Genomic DNA, 17,334 nt, shown 5'->3' with positions numbered 1-17,334 from the left:
ATGTTGCGGCCAGAGGTCAAAGATGGACATCCTCCTCAATCACTTACCTCTTTGTGTTTTTGAGAGCTTGTTTCTCGTGGAACCTGGAGCTTGACCATCCGTTTAGGCCGGTTCTCCAGCAGGCTAGGGTCTGCCTGTGTCTGCCTCCCCAGCACCAGAAACCAGAACTGTAGCCACGTGTTGCTCTGTGGGCTTTTTAACATGGGGGCTTGGTATCAAACTCAGGTCTAGTGCCTGCGCGGCAAGGTTAGTACTGACGGAGGATCCCTCAGATCTCACTCTGTCTGTCTGTCTCTCTCTTTGTTACTTTTTGGTACACCCTGGGAGACCGTTTTCGTGGGAGTTCAAGGGATCAAAATATTCTGCTTCAGATTTTATTGAGACAGACAGACAGACAGACAGACACACGCACACACACAAACACACACCGCTTTTTCAAGCCGGATAAAGATATACTCTGTAGTCCCATGTATCTGATTCAAATTACCGTTTTACTTTCTATCTTTCCTGATGTCAAAAGACAGACAAGAGAGTCTGGGGAGCAGGCGTGCGATTTTGTTAAAAGGTGACATATAACTTAATTTAATCCCAGGCCAGGTGTCTTCGGGGGAGGGGTGCGGGGAGAGGTACAATGACGTACTTCTCTGCTGTTAGGACTCTGTCCTGGGATGATTTCCCAGCTGAAGGAACTCTGAAGCCAGCGAGAGCACCTGCACGACTACACAGGCACTGTAGTCACCCTCCTAACCAGCCACTGGGTCTAGCCTTATATTTCCTGTAACCCTGTGTGTGCCCCTCAGCCTTGTGGACTCTATTTAGCAAGACACTGCCGGCGATGGGAAGGCTGCTTTCAGTGAAGTAAGTGGTCCGTTATCCTTACACGTACCCGCGTGCCTGACCCTGTACAAACTGGGCGCGTCACCTTGCTGTTGCTGTTTACCCGCAGTCTCCCCTGGCGGTCCTGCGCCTGCCTTATTCTTTGTCAGTAACAATTTGAAGAAAAGTCTAGGTATTCACTTACCTAACGCGCACGTATAAACTCACTTCTAGCTTTAGCAAAATATAGAGTTGCCGAAAGCTGGAGAAGTAGCATTCACAAACATTGTGTTTTTTAATAGAAGGAAATCTCCATTTTTTTTTTTTTTTAAGGTGGTGCATGATTTATTCCCAGCCTTCACCCACCCTCAGGTCAGTTCCTCTCCTTTCTGTCCTGGCTTGTGTCTCAGAGGCTGACCTCTACCATTCCTTTCCAGCTGGGTGCCTCTGATTGATTTAGTTACCCAGAAGCCTCTGCAAGAGGCTGGGAGGTTGGAGGAAAGAGAAATTCCTAGAAGGCACCGACTGTGACAAGAGCTCCTTTCCGTGCGTGGAAGAGAGCCCACAACCTCCCGCGGTGATGGTCTCACAAGTCACCCGTGTTCGTCTCGCTTCCCTTAACCCTCCAAACCCTCTAAAAACAAAACGCCAGGTCGTCTCTTGGGACCCATGTGTGGAATTTGGCTTCCCGTGGGGATCCAGCCTGATCTAAGACAAATGGCTTCCAGTGAGGATCCACGCTGATCCAAGACAAATGCTTTCCCAAAGTGTACCTTCTTGGGTGTCTTGGAAACCATTATTGTCATCCATTTGAACAGGAGGGGTCTCCGGTTTTACTCTTCTGGAGCTGTCGCCATCAATGAGTGGAGCTCAGAGACTGTTTGGCCCGAAGCGAGCCCCGCACTCTCCTATCTTCTGTCTTCTCATTGGAGGCCACTAGCCTCTGGGTGATTGTGACAGGAGACCACGGGGTGGGGAGGTGTGGGAGAGCACCAACCATGAGCCGAGAACTGTGGCCATTAGCTGCCGATCTTCACTCTTTTCTGATCTTTAGAAATGTGTGTTCCCATATGTCTTTAATTAAATCTTCAGCATCTCGCTTTAGCTAGAATTAATTATGAATGTTCTGGAAGTGTGGTTTTCAGGCCAAGGACTTATTCAATAGACATTTCTACGGCCTCATACTTCTCCTTATGCATTTAGGATCTCTGGGGGCTTTGGAAAACGGTTCCCTATGGGCTTTGTTTCCTAGTGGATAAAGTCACAGTGGTAATTAGTTTTAGAGCTTAGTTTACCACACTAGTACTTAGTACTACCAAAATAGCACTCCTCACTTCGCTTCTTAACTTCCTCACAGCTGTCAACGGAAATGACGCCATCATTATGGACGTCTGTAGGTTCTGCTTTACTCTCCTATAACATGAAATGCTGAAATATAACTAAATGCTGCCCATTCACACTTCAAACTTTTTTTTTTTTTGTTCCTAAGAACTTTCACAAGGTTTTAAAACAAAATGGAGAAGAATTTGTGTTTCACATCTTGGAGATTTTTCTTTTTGCACAGGTAAAGAAACGGACATATATTCTCTTTTTCCTCTTCCTTTAAAAGAATATGTGTAAGTTCTTTGCCTGCAGGCATGTCTGTATACCACATGCATGCAGTGCTCACAGAGGCTAGAAGAGGATGCCAGAGCCTCCCAGACTGGGGTCACAGATAGTTGTGAACTGCCATGTGAGCGCTGGGAAGCGAGAAAGCTTCCAGTGTTCTTCATCCCTGAGCACTTCCAGCCCCTAACATGTAGCTTGTCCAGGGAAAGGCCAGGGTAAGGTCAGGACTAATAAAGATCAGGGGCAAAAAATGTGATTAATGACTAGGAACCCAATAAGCAAAACTGTAGCCTTCAAAGAGGAAGGGAAAGGAGGGAGGAAGGACATACAAGGTAATCTTCAGCAGGCCAGAAAAGACTCCAGATGCAGAGTATGGGAAGCCTGAGACCAGACCTTCAGCTTTCCTGACCGTAAGAGCGGACATTGCTCCTATCTCAATCACCCAGTTTTTGTTGCTTTATTATGGCAGCACAAACTGTCTCATACCCAAGACGGCTGTGATTATTAGTAATATGGACTCCTAACTACTTAAAAAAGTTCTTCAAGCCTGGGGAGAGAGGACCTTAAGGGATAGATTATAAGTTATTTTTAAGTAAAAATACATGACTTCTCATACTTCATTTCCCGCTGTTGTTTTACAAGGTGAGTCAGCTATGATCACTGTAGGAAAAAATTGTCAAACGTTGTGGACTAGTATGATTTTGAGCGTGATTTTATAGGGGGACAAGAGGTGCCTTTTCTGCTCATCTGACACGGGTCACTTTACAACACTAACTCTGACATCAAATCAGAAAGGACACACGAGAAAGATGCCCTACATTGCGATCAGGCTGACCCACTTTCCAGCCCTGCCTTGACAAATAGCTCCTTCTGTGACTTTGAATAAGTCATTTTATCCCCCAGGCCTCGATGTCCTCATCTGTTAAAAAAAAAAGATCAGGAACTGAATGGTGTCTGGGGATCTTTTGTGGCACAACAGCTTATAAATGTGCATAAACACTACAAGCAAGTCAACCTTCAATTTATCACAGGGAAATACGCCACTGAAATGATTTTTAGTGTTCTTATGGTGCACAAAAAGATCCACTGAAATCTTGATTTCAATATATTGCTTTAATTGTTATCAGAGAAAATAAAATAGTATGATTTTCAAGTATAGATGCAAAAGAAAAATCATACTTAGACTAAGATTTCTTGCTGGGTACGTTTTTATGCACAGGCCATTTTAAAGCTAGTTATATTAGCATCTGTACACTAGGTGGCAGCAAAGAGTAAGCTAAAGTTAAAATGTAAGAAAAGGCATCTTCCAGGAGCACAATTTCCTCTATAATAAAGATCACTATGAGACTATGCTTCTTTTCCCCCTTTGTTTCAACGAGACGTTTCTTCTGTCCTAGCTGTCCTGGAACTCGCTGGCCTCTATCTCAGAGATTGGACTGCCTCTGCTTCCCAAGTGCTGGGATTAAAGGCGTGAGCCACCGCCTCCTCCCAGATGTGGCTCATAGACAGCTCAGTGTCCACGTGGGTTCCCTAGTAAGGGGAGAAGAGACAGTCTCTGACATGAACTCGGTTGCCTGCTCCTTCATCACTTCTCCTTGGTGGGTCGACCTAACCAGCCCACAGAAGAAGAGGATCCAGGCAGTCCTGAAGGGACCTGATAGGCTAGGGTCAGAGAGTAGGGGTGGAGGATTTCCCCTATCAGTGGACCAGGGGAGAAAGATAAGGAGGAAGAGGGGCAGAAGGTAGGACCGGGAGTAGACAAGGGAGCGGGCTACAATTGTGAATGAATGGGAATCAATTGTGAATACATAGTGAATAAACTGTGAAATAATAATAATAATAATTAAAATGTTTTATTCTTATAAAAATGCAGTGCAAAAGAAGCTGGCGTACAGTCGGTGGGGATGCCCACTGACTAGTTCCTGACTCAACAATTAAAGACTGGGTACAAACCCCCCCAAAAAAAGTCACTAAAGTTTTAGCCACATTCCTCTATTTAAAGATGCTACTTAAAACAAACAAACAAACAAACAAAACAAACAGCACTTCCAATCAAAGCCAGTAAGATGGTCCTATAGTGAATTTTACTCTCCTTAGAGATTTTGGTTGGTAATGTAAGACATTAAATATTAAACCATTTATGGAAATTTCTGGAATATGGTTGTCAATAAACATACTGTAGTATAAAATAAAATACCTCTAGCTATGAATTTCTTTGTTTCAAAGTTTACTAATTCAAAGTAACTCAAAGTAAAGTATAGCTAACTAAAAAGGGAATTTCAAAACATACTTTTTTGAGCTCAGTGGCAGTAAATTTACCCCACTGCATCTTACTTAACATATCACTTCATTGAAAAATATGTCAAATATCTTCTTTTGTATGAATTCTTATAGTTTAAATTCCAGATGTGAAACGACGTGATTTTCAGGTTTAGTCTCATAGTAAAGTCAAAATTCCTTTTATTTATTGCTCTAGTCTACATGCAAACTGATTTGCTACAGCTTTCCCCGAGACGCTTTGTGTGAGAAGGAGCACGCACTGCGCCTAGAAGAGCGTTCTCGACTTGTTTGCGTGAGCAACAAACCACAAGCTACATGCTCTGTGCAATAGTAATCTAACTGGGATTTTAGACAAAAAAAAAAAATGTTGCTTAGGGTGCAAGGCTGCTCCAAAGATGGTGTGGTACATGGTAGCGAATGAATTCAAGGTACCAAAACACCCACACAGCAGCAAGCTTCCGCTGAAAGAAAGAGAGGAAAATAAAATAAAAAGAGATGCCAAGACAACACCCCCCCCCACCCACTTTTGATTGATTGACAGTCTCTGACAGTCTTTGAAAGAGTGGGGACAGGTACAGGGGTGCAGATTTCTGATGTGTAAAACATGCAGCCACCATCAGATGATTGGTAAGTCTCAGTAGAGACGTCCAAAATTATATGACTCCAGTTCCACTGAGACTTAGCTGGAACGAACATCGTCACTCTTCGGAGTTAGCTTTTTTTTTTTTTTCTTAGCTGTGCCTCTTTTCCTCTTTGGCCCATAACGGAAAAGCAAAACCGAAAAGCAATGGATACGTGTGAAGAGGTTTGGGTAGCTTCTGTTTTTTAAAGTTTATTATTATTGTTTGTTAATGTTTCTATTGACTGTCTAGGAGTCTTAGAAGTGAGGCTTTTGTATGATCCGTAGTTTTGCCCAGCAACCTTGGCAGAGGACCTTAGCGCATACACCAAGATAGTCCATGTCTATATTTCAGGTGTTGATAATAGCATCAGATGCTCAGAATGTGAAAATATATGTCTTATACTTAAGGGAACTTAATCTCCTTGAGCCTCATATCTGCTCTCTGTAAAATGAAGATCCCAGTGACCAAGAAAGGCAGACCTAACAACAAAGGATGTGAATGTTCACCAGTATGCAGGAGATTTTCTGGGAAACACTTACAGACATATCTAAAAAGTAGGTTTCTGGCCAAAGTGAAAGCTCTAGAATTTATTCATTTTTTTTAAGCTCAAATGTCAGGAGTCCTATTCACCAAGAATAACAAAGAATAGGAGGGAAAAGAGAGAGTACGCTTTATTACCCTAAACAGTAGGTTACTTTAAGAATTCTTACATCAAAATCTAAGCAAGTAGATGCTACAAGAAACAAATGTGGTTTGTTGTCCAGCAATTTCACATATTCTGAGGATCCCCGCCATTACACTTTGTCCCCACAGATCATCCCAGCAGAGTGACCTTGTCAGTGGATATATAATCTTTAAAAGTTCCCTTTAATTCTCACCTTTGAAGATGTTTAGGCGCCACCGTAGAAATTGGGAATTAATCTAGTCAGTGAGATCCTCAACTTTCAATCACTCCAGAAAAACATCACAGAATAAAATCCTTCTCACCACATAGTGTGACAAGCCACACAAAGGAACAATTGCCCTTTCTTCTCAGACTATAATGGCCTAGCAGGAAAGACTCTTAACGTTTTTATTTTCTGTGCAGTTGCTCATTTCATAGCGTACTGTATGTAAAAGTTAAACAAATGCCACTTGGGACTTTCACAGTGTATTTAATGGCTCAGCATGTCTTGTTTCTAGTCTCTGGGAGCTGCAGAACCTGAACAATGCAGCTAATGGCAGGTTACTCTTTATCCGTTATACTAAAGGCAGAAGGTGAAGGGATGGAGACAGCAAGTGCTTAAAAAGGATTATTAGAAGTGGAACTAGACTGAGAACTTGTGTTGCATTTTGATGATTAATCTAGAAGCCAAATTGCAGCTTTGGGGCAGCGTTGGGTACCTTTGATCGCAATACCCTAAGTCACAGAGAACACTCTCTGTTTAGCGGTACTCCATCTTATGATGTACAGAAGCACAGAACACTACGAATGTATGGCAAGTTCTTGTAGCTGTTATTAGCAACGCAGGGGACTTCATAATAATGACTAGCATCACTTGATACATAGTTCAGTACCAAACAGAAATGTTTTCGTTGAGTATTTGTGAGTTTCTGCACCGAACTTTAAAATGAATGTTAATTAATTTGTTGTCAGCTTTGTGAGAAAGTTTGATAGGTATCATGCCAGTTTGACTAACACAATGAATGCTGTCTTTGGAAATGTAGAAACTTGATTTCTAAGCTTGCCCTGATCTTACTAGTTGTGTGATTTTGGGGAAGTTAGTCTAACCATGTAACCTTGACTTTTCTTAACAGAAGTAGGAAGGGTTACCACCAAATTAAGAGTTACTGTCAAGAATAAAAACAAGGGAAATTGCGCACACGTGCCTCAGCACAGTGCATACTGATCTTGTACTTGATAAAATACAAATGAATTAAGACCTCGGGCCACCTGATATGTGGTCAGCGCCTTTGCATTAAGTCAGACTTAAGGCAATCACCTGATAGTCATTATTTCATAACCCATGGCTAAAACACCTGATAGGCTTTGAAGATTTGCCTTGTGGAAGTTTAAAAGTCATGGTCATAAATCAATTAGAATTTCTGCTGATCTGGAAACAACTTCACTTGAGATAGGTTTCCCTTTTTCCCCTTTTCTTCCCCTGTGGGCTGATCATGGTTGAGCTGTTTTCCGAGACAGCATTTCTTAGCTCTCACATCAATTTAATATTCTGTATGCCTTCTGCAGCTAGGTTACCAAGGACCTCCTCAACATGAACTCTGATGCATTATCAGCCTGTCAAAAGAAATTCTGGTTGTTGCAAGATCTCTGGCTCAAGACTGTAGAATCTGTAGACAGAAGCAGAAGCCAGAAGCAGAGTGGGAAGCAGAAGCTGTCTGCATTAAATCCCTTTCCCGACATGGGATGCTATGCTAGCTAGTAGGAAGATCGTAGACTAGTTTTTCCTAGCCACTGAATTATTTTCTGTGAAATTAATGGGGATTTTCTGAATTGTGGGAGTTATTACACACTATTTGAACTTTTTTTTTCTTTTGATGCTCAGATTGGTTTTTCTACTCTAGACTGAAGTCATAGTCATTTCCTACTGTTTGTGTAAAATGAAATGGGCAGAAACACAGATTTTTGATGAACTTTGTTGTCACAACCAGGCCACCTACTCTCTATATTCCCCCCCCAACTGTAGAATGGGGGGTGATAAAGGCACAGAGGTTATGAAGGTCAACCGCCTTGACATGTATGGAATGCCTTGAAGACTTAAAGAGCTGGGATATGCTGGCTTATAAAAGGACAGTTTATATCACAAAGGCTATCCTATTGACATAGAAGCTCCGTGTTCACTCACAAGCCTCCATTAGCCAACGCGAGGCTCAGCCTTGTGTTCACAGACAAAGGGAAAGATAGGGTACTCTTGCCTCATCTGCTTTATGGCCATGGAGGACGTTCAAAACAAACGTGTTAACAGCAGTCATTTCTGTTTTCAACACAATGTGTCCATAGTGATTTCCGCAGGGCCAGGCACACAGTAGCACCCAATGAACACTTGCTGAGTGACTACCGAGTGACTTAAAGTAGGGGTCACCTTTCAGCAGAAAATGAGTTTGTAGAGAAAAGGGTCTTGAGGGGGACTCGGGAATCAGCACTTTCTTACAAACATTCTGTCTCAACTCAAATGGCAAGTGTTTCACTCCTTGATTTCCAATTTAGACTCAGGTAGCATCTGCTGAAAGGACAAATTTACTCGTGACATTTCAATTCCACTCACAATTCAAATCCCACTTGTTTGGTTGCTTTTGGATCAACACATTAGTGCAGTCAGCTTAATGACATCCCACCAAGCTCCTGAAAGTGCTACAGGGATATGCAATTACCACAACCTACCTAAGAGGCCTGGACACACAAGGAATCACTAATGGGATTCGAGGGAGAGTACTGATAACGCTATCAGTCTTTAATGAAGAGTTTCTTATGTTAGAACTAAATCTATTCGCAAAAGCAGGGTGGGAGGGTGAGTTACGATTTATACAAATCCATGGGAATGTTAATCATAACTCTACGCTGGCTGAAACACTGATGTCTGATTCCTGTTGAGTCATAGAAAGACAGTGATTGTATCAATCTAAGTAAGGTGAGTGGGTCATTGGAAGTCCATGGACATGCCATCACTTCTGTTTACTGATCTGCTATTTAAGGAATTTTAACAAAAATGAAGTCAGACAAAGTGAACTGTTTCTAATCTGGTTTCATCTCATCAGGCCGAGCTCCTCTCTACAATGCTGAGGTCCAGGAAACCTAACAACAGGTAAGTAACCATCAGCAGACTCCAAGAACACTGCAGTTCAGTCTTTAAATACATCCTGGTAAAGAAGAACAAGAGCAGAACGGTCCTTCCGGGACAGCAAGAATGGAAGAAATTACACAAGGAGACATGAATGCAAACACGATTACCAAACCACACGTGTTGGCCTGGCAGCTTGGTGACAGGCACCTTGGCAATAAACACAGGACAACCGGAATGTATTTAGAAATTGATTGACCTCAGAATGCCAAATGTTCGTATTCTTTCTTAGATGCACAGATGTCCCTTCTAGCTTGATGACGATTGCAGCAACATTGTTTAGATTTCATTGCTTGTATGTCACTATGACCTTAATCTATGACTGTCTACACACATTACCCTACTTCAGATGCCAAGTCCCTCCAGACTCCCATGTTGTCTGTATGTCGGTCTGTTTCCATGTGTCTGCTTGTCCTATACATGACTGAGGTTAACAGGCAATATGCAGGCATAGCCTGTGAGGAATAGTCCTGAGATTGCTAACAATTCACTCTCTCATTCATGAAAGCATTTGCTCATTCATTTGTTCTTTCATTTATGTATGTAACTAGCAATTTTCTTCTTTGCTACATGAGTTCTTTGTCGGACAAGAACTCAAAGTCGGACAAGTCAACAAGTGTTTGAAGCTATTAACAATCTGTAGGAAATCTTCCCCTAAGTAAAATATACAAGGTGCAATTTAAAGACATGTTACTGATGAGATTTATCTGTCTCCCTCTGTGTTACCAGGAAGCCAATCTAAAATGAAATCAATGGAAAATAAGTTGCAAACTGGGAGAATGGAACATGTCATGAAGATATATTAAATGGAAGCAAGTGATGGTGAAATGATAAGTGGTAACTGGGTTTTGTGAGGATCTGCAAGGAATACTAGGAAAGAAACCCTATTAGCAGAAACGTATGTGCTCTTCCAGCTACTGCCCACAAGTGGGAAGCCCTGCTTGTGTTGGCGATGATGGTAACAAAATGGAGTAAATACCCAGTGCAGCAGACATTTGGGAATGGCCGCCATGTGTTAGATAATTGCAGGAGCACAAGAGGGAAATCAGATGTGCTGCGTGCATTAAAAAGATCCTGCTATGTGTAGGAGAAAGGCTTATGAAATTGCCATTGTTGGAAATATCAGGTTGTCATCATCTGGAGTGACATCAGATGCTGTCAAGATCCCACCTCCATAATCATTCTGTATTAATGAAAAAAAAGGAAGAAATACCTAGTATTGTTCTTGGAATTATACCTCAGGGCCAGGAACAGGAAGAAAGAAACATATTTTGTTGGGTGATATGGGGATTGTACTGGCCATTTTATGTATTAACTTCCATCTATTCTATCTTCATCTTTCTCCAGATCATTAAAGACTCACTCATATGAACCACATTGATTGGGCTTTCTCACTCTTTCTGTGGAGAGTTGCACAGACACATGAAAACGAAGGGAAAGTGAATTCAGAATGTTGTTCCCGGGCCCCTGCAGTATTATTCAGCTGAAGCTTTCCTTTTCCCCTCTTTACAACTCTTCCCTTCTGGGTCTGAAATTGTTCCCTCCCTCCCCTCCTTTGGCTTCAGAATCATAACGGCTCTGCCCTTCTTCGCCCGGACATTTGCCTCATTATACTCTTTCTCCCTCATTCTGGTCCTAACTTTGTAAATAGCCCTTTTGTTAAACTGTCTTTGAATCACACCAATATTAGGGTAAACCAGTTTCCTTCTGGAAATGTTCTTTTAGTTCAGTATTCAATAATTAGGACTAAAAAGGGGCAGGATAAAGATGGGATCTTAAAAGTGATTAGAATGCTAAGGGCTGAGTAGGAGGGTGGGGAGGTAAGAAAGATCAGAACGCTGTGGCTCAAATCCTGTGTGGGTCCCTGAGCTTATTCCCGATACTAGGCTTGGGAGTTTCTTGGGAACAGAAATCTTTACAACCACTGAAAAATGGACAAATTCACTGCTACACACTCCTCAGGTTACAACCTAAGGCTAAGTACCTCTGAATGGGCGCTAAGAGAATTACGGCTGTATTAAAGGGCATGGAGTAATCTATGCCTGTAAGCATGGACTCCAAGTGGTGGGCGTTAATAGATACCATTTAAAAAATTCTGGGTGGAGTTGGATGTTTGTGATATGCGTGTATGTGTGAATGTTCATGTGTGTGAGCATAGGTGCACGTGTGCTTTGGTGGTGTATGTTTGCGTGTGTGTGTGTCTATTTGAAGACAGTATTCACATTTCTACTTCATCGGTATAAAGTCTGTTTGTTATTCGCTCCAGAGCACCTGGACCAATGATGTGCAAGGGGTCTCTGCCTCTGCCTCTGCCTCTTGTCTCACTGCAAAACCAAAAAACACTGGGATTACAGATGTGCAGCACCACAGCTGTCCTCTACTTGAGTTTTGGGATTCAAATACCTTGGCAAAGAAAGCTCTTTACCCACTGTTCTACCTTCCTCCTTGGGTCAACTTTTGAACCAGATGGAAGCAAGGAAGGAGGGATTAAAGTTTTGGCTTGGATGGGTTAATTGTATTTAATTTCCATTTGGAGAGTTTCATATTCATCAGCTTGTTGGTATTGTCTATGTGTCTACCAAATCTGTGCTGAAACTTAATTCCTATAATGATTTTTAACATATGAGCTGTTTGGGGAGATAGGACTAAGTTGGAGACTCTGCTGCATGGTTGTAAAATGTGGGAGGGACCTACCTTAGACTCTCTTTTGTTATTATGCTTTTCTACTTTATAAAGACACCTAAGTTTACCCTGCCTACAAGGTATACAGGAATAAAGATAGAGCAGAGATTGAGGGAAGGTCCAACTATTGGCAACTCCTGACACTATTAATAATATTCTGCTGTTCCCACAGACAGGAGTCTAGCATAGCTGTCCTCTGAGAGGCTGTGCCCAGCAGCATCTCTATACAGGTATGGAGACTCACAGCCAAACTTTGGTGCAAGTATAGGAAGTCTTGTGGAAAAGTGTGTGTGTGTGTGTGTGTGTGTGTGTGTATGTGTGTAGGATAGAAGGACCTGGAGGTGCCAGTAGCTCCACACGAAGACCAACAAAGCCAATTAACCAGGGCCCAGAGGGGCTTGTGAAGACTGAATCACCAACCAAGGACCATGCATAGACCTAGGCCCCTATGCAGATATAGCAGATGGGCAATTGGGTTCATGTGGGTTCCCTAGTATGGGGAGTTGGAGCTATCTCTGACATGAACTCTGCTGCCTGTTTTTTTGATCACCACCTCTTAGCAGGGCTGCCTAGCCACCAGACCACAGAGGAAGAAGATGAGCTCAGTCCTGATTTGACTTGATGAACTGGGGTGGGTGGGTAGGGGAGAGCTTTCCTTTTTGTAAAGAATAGGAGAGGAAGGATGGGGGAAGAGGGAATGAAGGTAGGGCTGGGAGGAGAGGAGGGAGGAGGCTATGAGCGGTATGTAAAGGGAGTAAATTATTTAATAAAAAATGACACCTAGGCAGTACTATTTTCAGAACCATAAGAAATAAATTCCTGTTGTTATAAATTACCCAGGGTCTTTTGTTATAGCACAAGTTAAAACACTAGCCAAGCCAACTATCCAGACAGCTCTCTTGATGATGAGGGAACCAAAAAGATTTCTTATTTTTTACCTTTTCTTTTCATAAAACTGAGGATTGATTCTGGGCCCTCACATATGCCAGTCAAACTCTTTGCCAATTGAGCCATATTCCCAGTACCCAAAATTATTTTATTTAAATTTTATGTGTTTGAATGTTTTGCATGCATGCCTAGCTTTGCATTTGTATGTGTCTAATGTCCTTGGAGGGCAGAAAAGAGTGTTGGATCCCTTGGAACTGGAGTTACAGACACTTGGGATCTACCATGTTGATGCTAGGAATTGAGTCTTGGTCTTCTGGAAGAACAGCAATTTCTCTTAATAGCTGAGCAATCTCTTTAGCACTCAAACTTATTTTCGTAAATAAATTATCCAAGATCTAAATATGATAGCAGCATTGGACTGTGACTTAAATTTCTTGGTTGAAAGAGGACATGTGGCTATACTATAATAAGTAAGTGGCTTTACTGATGGACCAATTATCCCTTTTAACTTCTCATCAGGGTCAGGTGTGGCAGCCTGGACAAATCTGGATCATCTGTGATTTAACATACTGGTTGTATCCAGAATAGTACCCGAATGAATTGGATACATCAATGTTTTTGCAGGTGTAGCAAGTGGACTCAACAGGAAAAAGCATAATCGTAAAGTTGCCACATGGAGACAAGGTTCTGAGTTGGATGAGCACTATTTTACAAAAAGCTAGACAGCTCTGGCCCTTGTTTTATCAAGGTCTATAGCACAAGTGTGAACTAAGTAACAGAAATCAAAAGGCAAACACTGACACCGGAAGCTCACAAGACTTAGTAAGGAACACATTCTAAAAGTCATTAAACAATTTTGAAAAGAAACTCAAGCTGTGAGCTCTGAGCTCTGAGATCTGAACAATAAGCTCCATGAATTGGAACAGAAGCTTTCTGAAAGAAATGTCTACAGTTTTGAAGAATTCTTTTTCCAGACAAGCTTCTTTGTGAGGAGATTTTTTTTTTCTTTTTTTAACAAACATGCCTATTTTTGACTCGGCTTAGAAATAAAATATTTCAAAAGCCCTTTCAAGCCCAACATCTCTAAAACTACTCCTTCAAAGTTGTACTTTAAGGGGGACTACAGGAGAGAGATTAGGAGGAAAACCAAGTTGGTGAAAATTTCACAGACAGGGTGAAAACTCCAGAATTACTACCCCCATTGGTTTCTTTAGTACCTTAGATTAAAACAAACAAACAAACAAAACAACAGGAGAAAATATTAACAGGGATGGAAAATGCTTCAACATTTAGATTTTTATGTTATTAAATCTTTGAGAATTTTGTACAATATATATTATATTCACCTCCATCCCCAACTGTTCTCATATCCGTCCACACCTCCCTACCTACCTAACTTTATATTCTTTCGTTCTCCCTCCCTCGCCTCCTTCCCACCTCCTTTGAGTCCAGTCTGTATTGGCTGACCTGTCTTGGAGTACGATCAGTATACCAAATAGTGTCACACCATTGAAGAACACTGACGTCCTCCTATCAGCGTTTAAATGCAATGGTTCTCCAGCTGGAGATGGGACTCTGTGCGTATCTCTCCTGTCTACGACAGTACTTTGTGTGGTTTGAGCTTCTGGAGGTCTTATACATGTTGTCACAGTCTCTATGAGTTCATAGTAGATTGTGTCTGGGAAATATGGTCTTTCTTTCTTTCTTTCTTTCTTTCTTTCTTTCTTTCTTTCTTTCTTTCTTTCTTTCTTTCTTTCACGAATCTACCACCTCTGGGCCTTATAATCTTGTGTGGTACACACATACACATACACAGACACACAAAATATACACATACCTAATTAAATATATTCCATATGCATACCTTGTAATGAAGGTGGGAGATTCCCACAATTTTATTAAATATTATATACTACCAAGTAAATCCCTAGTACCACAAATGGGTTACCTCTTTTTGAGTTGTTGGCCATTGGAGTCCCTCAGAATTCCCCCAAATTACAGGCTATTGAAAATGTTATTGATTACCCACTGGACTTGACAGTAAGACCCTAATGCTGAGGAATGCTTGAATTGCAGACTATGGAGAAGTCCAGGTGGTACTTCACGGGAAGCTTCATCCCTATCAGCTAACTTTCATAGGGTGCTATGTATGCTACCAGAGGAAAAAACATAATCATGAGTTTCACTCAGCTGTGAACCCCATGAATTATAGTAAACAACCAGCCTGGTAAGGTATGTCCACTGATGCAACAGTGGCATTAATAATATATGAGTAACCAACCACTCTTAAAATTGAATGTAGGGCCTCATCCTCATCAAGATAGAACTCATTCTTGACACTGTCAATGAGATCAAGAAACTGTGACTAAATAGGTCATTGACTCCAGGAGAAAAATTTGCTGCTACTATTCTGCTAAGTGGACAAAGGATAAAGTGACTCCTAGTGACTTATTGCTCTTCCCATGGATCAGTTCACTATTCAGCCCTCATCCAAGACACTTATTCTTGCAATAGACAACACAGTTAACACAGAAAGCCATAACTGGTCAATTTGCAGAAAATAAGACTTTGGACTACTTAGCCCTAAATGGAATGTCTAGCTCAACATTAAGTCTTTAATTAAAGAAACTATAAAAATTGCCCTCTTTCTAGGGTTTGGAGTTTAAAAAAATATTTTTTTTTTCAATGCAGTTTATTCAGGAACCTTGAACAATCCTCGGACCCTGGGGAAAGCCAGCCCACAGCTTAAATAGCCTCTGGGTAGCCAACCCAGGCATGCCACGTGGGCAATGCAGATAGGTCCACATACATGGAAGCAAGCCAGATCCTCAGCCTTAGCCAAATGTGGAATTGTTCCTGTCAGAGAGCACTCACCATCGGGAAGGTGGAAGGCAGAAACCAGCTCCATCTTTAAGGCATAGCATTCCGCAGCTCTCTACAGTTCCCCCTTTTTGTTTTAGATGCATCAGGCAAGAGTAGAGGTCTGATCTCTGATATTAGAAATAAATTGGGACTTTGTACCGATGTTCGTTTAGGTGTCATCCACCCAAAGAGCATCAGACCCGTCCAATACCTTAAAAAAATATTTTTTACTAGCTGTTTCCCCCCCACCCCCGCCAAGTAATGCTACTGAATGTAAAATTATAGCCAAATTCACGATGTGGTCGCTTTCCATTCTGAATGAAACAGAAAGACAAGAATCTTCAAAAATATGTTTTCTGGAGAAAGGTTATCAAGCATAGGATTAACTTACTTAGGTAGCTACTTTTGCCTTTGTCCGTATACTTGGAACTTAATTAGTGCAATCATAGAGTTTGTTGGTTTGATTATGTAACTTATTATTATTTTTTTTACATCCTGACCTCAGTTTCCCTCCTTCCTCTCCTCCCATTCCCTCCCCTGCACCTCCCCTCTGCCCCTGACCCCATCCTTTTCTTCTCAGTTTCTATTTAGAGAAGGGCAGGCCTCCAATGGATATCAATCGAGCATGCATATCAAGTTGCAGCAAGACTAGGCATCTCCCCTCATAATTAAGGCTGAAAGAGGCAACCCCAGTAGAAGAAAAGGTGTTCTAAGAGCCTGCAAAAGAGTCAAAGACAGCCCCTTCTCCTTCTGTTAGGAGTCCCACAGGAAGATCAAGCTATCTAGCTGTAACATATATGCAGAGGGTCTAAGTCAGCCCCATGTAGGCTCCCTGGTTTTCAGTTCAGTCTTTGTGAGGCCCTGTGATCCAGGTTAGTTGATTCTGTTGGTTTTCTTGTGGTGTCCTGGCTCCTACAATCCTTCTTTCCCCTCTTCCACAGGGTTCCCTGATGTCCTCCTAATGTTTGGCTGTGGGTCTCTGCACTTGTTTCCATCAGTTGCTGGATGAACCCTCTCAAGACAGTTGGCTTAGGCACTAATCTATGAATATAGCAGAATATCATTAGGCATCATTTCATTGATTTTTTTTTTTTGGTCAGTCATATGTGAGTCTATCCTAGGTGCCTGGGCTATCCAGCCTGTGGGTCATGGTCCTCCAGGCAGTGTCAGGGGTGAGCTTTCTCTCTTGGCATGGGTTTCAGGCTGGACTAGTCATTGGTTGGTCGTTTCCACAAGTTCTGCACCAGCACATCTTGCAAGCAGGGCAAACTGCAGGTTTAAGGTTATGTGGTTGAGTTCGTGGCCCAATCTCCTTGCTGGAAGTCTGCCTGCTTTCAGGAGATCACTCTTTCAAACTCTTGAAGTTCAAGACTCTTGCAAGGAGTCTTTGCTAGGATCACCCTCGTAGATTTCTGGGAGTTTTCACTGCACGAGTTTGACTTTTTATCATGTACAAAATTGCTAACCAAGGAAGGAGACCTAGAACTCAGTGATTGGCTGGACTGGCCAGAACGTTTGCCTTGGCTTTCCCAACAGTGGAATTACAGATATGTGTTGATATGCCTGGCATTTTACATAGGTGCTGGGGGATCAAATTCATAGCTTCAAATTTGCATGGAAAACACTTTACACACAGAAGTTTATGATTATAAACAACTTATTTGACTTTTAAATAATTTAGTCTGAAAAATCAAATTTAATTAAAGTCAAAAGTGTGTTTTGAAGAAATGGACTTC

The 17,334-nt window shown here is 41.8% G+C and overlaps 1 long non-coding RNA gene across 1 annotated transcript; it reads left to right on the top strand.

Moving 5' to 3' along the window:
• Positions 1 to 676: 676 nt before the first annotated feature.
• LOC132648240 (uncharacterized) lies at positions 677 to 10,533 on the top strand. Its single transcript, XR_009586611.1, has 3 exons — positions 677 to 858; positions 9,084 to 9,130; positions 9,896 to 10,533. It is a non-coding gene; the product is annotated as an uncharacterized LOC132648240 (long non-coding RNA).
• Positions 10,534 to 17,334: the final 6,801 nt, after the last annotated feature.

The sequence above is a fragment of the Meriones unguiculatus genome, chromosome 16 (genome assembly GCF_030254825.1).
Source record: "Meriones unguiculatus strain TT.TT164.6M chromosome 16, Bangor_MerUng_6.1, whole genome shotgun sequence".
Taxonomy (NCBI): Eukaryota; Metazoa; Chordata; class Mammalia; order Rodentia; family Muridae; genus Meriones; species Meriones unguiculatus.
This window is presented reverse-complemented; position numbering and strand designations above follow the sequence as displayed.